Consider the following 3984-nt stretch of genomic DNA (forward strand, 5'->3'; position numbering starts at 1 on the left):
CGCCCGGCTAGTTTTTTGTATTTTTTAGTAGAGACGGGGTTTCACCGTGTTAGCCAGGATGGTCTCGATCTCCTGACCTCGTGATCCGCCCATCTCGGCCTCCCAAAGTGCTGGGATTACAGGCTTGAGCCACCGCGCCCGGCCAACCCAGATGATTTCTAAGCTTCTTTTCAGTTTGAGGTTTTTTTTTTTTAATTGTTAGAAAAAAAGTTTATTTAATGTTTTAAGGCACTCTGTATTACCTTTTGCATTTCTTGAGAAAGACTGTCTTAAAAAAAACCATCTGATTGATGATTAATAAATATTTTTAATGAATCTGTAAGAAAAAAGATTACTCTTAATCTACATTTGAAAAATCTCAATACATTCAATAGTATAATTAAAGAACAGGAAAAACTTGTAATATTGGCATTTACACCCAGGGCTAATGATATTTCAATTATAATGCTGAAAATACTCGGTAAAAATTTTGGACACTGAATTAAACATCAGGGATCCAGCTGGGCGCGGTGGCTCACACCTGTAATCACAGCACTTTGGGAGGCCAAAGCGGGTAGGTCATTTGAGGTCAGGAGTTCGAGACCAGCCTGGGCAACGTTGTGAAACCCCATCGCTACTAAAACTATAAAAATTAGCTGGGCGTGGTGGTGGCTGCCTGTAATCCCAGCTACTTGGGAGGCAGAGGCAGGAGAATCGCTGGAACCTGGGAAATAGAGGTTGCAGTGAGCTGAGATCACGCCACAGCACTCCAGCCTGGGCAACAGTGCAAGGCTCAGTCTCAAAAAAAAAATAAATAAATAAATAAATAAATAAACAAACATCAGGGATCCTTAAATACCATAGTTAAAAGACATGCAAGATAATGTGACATTTGCCAGTCAAAAATACGTGCACTAGCAGCTCATGCCTCCCAGCAGTTTGGGAGGCTGCGGTGGGAGGATCATTTGAGCTCAGGAGTTCAAAATCAGACTGGGCAACATAAGGAGACCCCAACTCTACAAAAAAAATTTTTTTTCATTAAAAAATACACTAACAATCATTGATGAGACTTGTCTACAGATCTATTGTTATCTTTTCAGAATACTGTTAGTCTTCTTCAAAATCAAAGTGAAAAAATCTTTCAGATACACAGAAGAAATGCCACGATTAGGAAATCAGTCTTAAACACTAAACTAAAGAGAAACTGAAGAAGTTTTTATATTTACAGAGTTTAATTTTTTTTCCTTTGCCTTCTTTAAAACAAACAAACAAAAAAAACACACAGGCCAGGCGCCTGTAATCCCAGCACTTTGGGAGGCCAAGGCCGGAGGATCATTTGAGGTCAGAAGTTCGAGACCAGCCTGACCAACATGGTGAAACCCCATCTCTACTAAAATACAAAAATTAGCCAGCCATAGTGACAAGTGTCTATAAGCTCAGCTACTCGGGAGGCTGAAGCAAGACAGCCACTTGAACCCAGGAGGCAGAGGTTGCAGTGAGCCAAGATAGCGCCACTGCACTCCAGCCTGGGCAACAGACCGAGGCTCCCTCTGGAAAAAAATAAAAAGAAACAAACAAAAAATAAGTTTTTTTTCCAATGAGGTCCTAGCAGGTTAGCAAAGTTAACTGCTGTGCAATGACAGCGATGGTCACTGACTAAAGAAACATTAAGTTTCACATCTCCATAATAATAATGATTGTTATTAATGCAACACACAGTAGGTATTCAATAAACACAATGAATAGAACAAACTAGAAACAAAAATTTCATAAAATATCACTTACAGTAAGTTAATGCGGACAATGTAATTATCTTAAGACTTGAGGCCGGGCGCGGTGGCTCAAGCCTGTAATCCCAGCACTTTGGGAGGCTGAGACGGGCGGATCACAAGGTCAGGAGATCGAGACCATCCTGGCTAACACGGCGAAACCCCGTCTCTACTAAAAACACAAAAAATTAGCCGGGCGAGGTGGCGGCGCCTGTGGTCCCAGCTACTCGGGAGGCTGAGGCAGGAGAATAGCGGGAACCCGGGAGGCGGAGCTTGCAGTGAGCTGAGATCTGGCCACTGCACTCCAGCCTGGGCGACAGAGCGAGACTCCGTCTCAAAAAAAAAAAAAAAAAAAAAAAAAAGACTTGAGACATTTCACATTCTTTGCCATAATACGGAATTTTTTTTTTTGAGTCGGAGTCTCACGTTGTCGTCCAGGCTGGAGTGCAAATGACTCAACCTCTGCTCACTGCAACCTCCGCCTCCCAGGTTCAAGCCATTCTCCTGCCTCGGCCACCAGAGTAGCTGGGATTACAGGCGCCTGCCACCACGCCCGGCTGGCTTTTTGTATTTTTAGGAGAGACGGAGTTTCATCAAGTTGGTCAGGCTGGTCTTGAACTCCTGACCTCGTGATCCGCCCGCCTAGGCCTCCCAAAGTGCTGGGATTTCAGGTGTGAGCCACAGCGCCCGGCCAATACGGAAACTTTTGGTTTAACTAGGTTGGGACATTAACTAGAAAGAACTATCACTAAAGACTAAGTATCTTCTTTTTCCCCACCATCAAATCTGATAAAATTAAAAAGGAAAACATCCACCATATCTAATCAAATTCTGAAATGCTAATAACTGAAAAGACAAAGCACTAACGAGTAAAGTTAGAATAGAATATATGTAATACTTAACCAAATTACCAAATCTGGTTTCGCAACACTGCATGGTGACAAAAAAGTATCAATATTTTATTTCAGTTTAACATAAAACGTATTTTTATGTCCAACCACACTTTTAACACGCTAGTCTGGAAACACAGTTGGCAACAAAGGTCAAAGATCACTGATATAGCTCAAATAAATGAACCTGACGTTCCACAAGAAAGACTGGGGCGGTTCCTGAGGCCCAGGTGGACTGTATAGGTAAGCCTCCACCCGAGAAACAAAAAAGGCGGATAAACATACCTGGAGAAGACCAGACAAAGCCAAAGATATCCCCCAAAATCACTTAACTCTGGTCTAGTCTCCACCCTTTCTCCCCAGTCTCACTGCCTCAGGGAGAACTAAATCTACACCGCACGTCCCCAGCTCACCCTAAACTCCCCACCACTCACCTTCTTTACTAAAACCTGGGTCCCCCTCCCTGACATCCTCTAGTTCCCACCGAGCTCTCAATCCAGCCCGACATAAGTCTACTATGCCTGTCTTCCAGTAGGGTATTAGTCTCCTTAATCCGAACTCATTTTCCCGCATCCCGTTTACCCTCCGCCCCTTCAACTCCGGTCCCCTCACTCCGACCCTTCTCCCAGAATCCTCCCCAAATCGCGGGTCTCCGGCCACTTTTCCCTCCCACCTCCTAGCTCCGGCGCCTTTCACCTCGCTCGGCCCCCCAGCCCGTTTCCTAGTCTCCCAGAACCGGCCCCCCTCCCCCAACTCCGCCCCTCTTCCCCCTCCCCCAGAGGGAGGCCCCTCTCACCTGAATGCCGCTGCTGCCGCCGTCCCAGAAGCCGAAAGGTGCTGGCACCGGCCGGCCTCCGAGGCTCGGTCCCCGCTGAGCTCCCGACGGCCCCTAGGGAGAGCGAACGCCACCACCTCCAACTCTGCCCGCTCCGGGCCAGGCCGTCACCGTAGCCACCGCCAGTGCCGCAGCCGCCATGTTGAAGTCCTACTTCCCTCCTCCTTCCCCTCACCGCCCCACCCCTTTGGGCGTCTGACGTCATGGCGCCGCGCTCCACACGCCCGGACCAATGGGAGGAGCCGACGGTGACGTAACTAATCTCCCTTCTAGCGAGGAGCTACTCCGGCAACATGGAGCATTGCAATTAGAATGAGTAAACCTTGCTGACCTAAGGGGAAGGAGGAAAGGAGGGGATCACTAAGAGTGTAAGACTTGGATTTGGCGAGGCGGCCAAAGCGGGAAACCCAAGAGCCTTGAATCGCGAAGGGATGCCCAAAGAGTTAGCAGCGAGTCCTACTTGTGAATTAAGACGTCTAGCTTCTGTTCAGGGTCAGCGACCTGATACAAC

At 47.0% G+C, this 3984-nt stretch overlaps 1 protein-coding gene across 6 annotated transcripts in view; it reads right to left on the minus strand.

The window, feature by feature from the left end:
- Nucleotides 1–3670, minus strand: part of UBAP1 (ubiquitin associated protein 1) — a 75334-nt gene extending 71664 nt beyond the window's left edge. For 4 of the 6 annotated variants that reach the window (XM_025358838.1, XM_025358839.1, XM_025358841.1 and 1 more), the window contains exon 1: nucleotides 3435–3670. The gene's annotated coding sequence lies outside the window, so the exon portion shown is untranslated. The remainder of the gene's footprint in view (nucleotides 1–3434) is intronic. The other 2 variants (XM_025358843.1, XM_025358842.1) reach the window with 1 other exon arrangement.
- Nucleotides 3671–3984: the final 314 nt, after the last annotated feature.

Source organism: Theropithecus gelada, chromosome 15 (genome assembly GCF_003255815.1).
Source record: "Theropithecus gelada isolate Dixy chromosome 15, Tgel_1.0, whole genome shotgun sequence".
Lineage (NCBI taxonomy): Eukaryota > Metazoa > Chordata > Mammalia > Primates > Cercopithecidae > Theropithecus > Theropithecus gelada.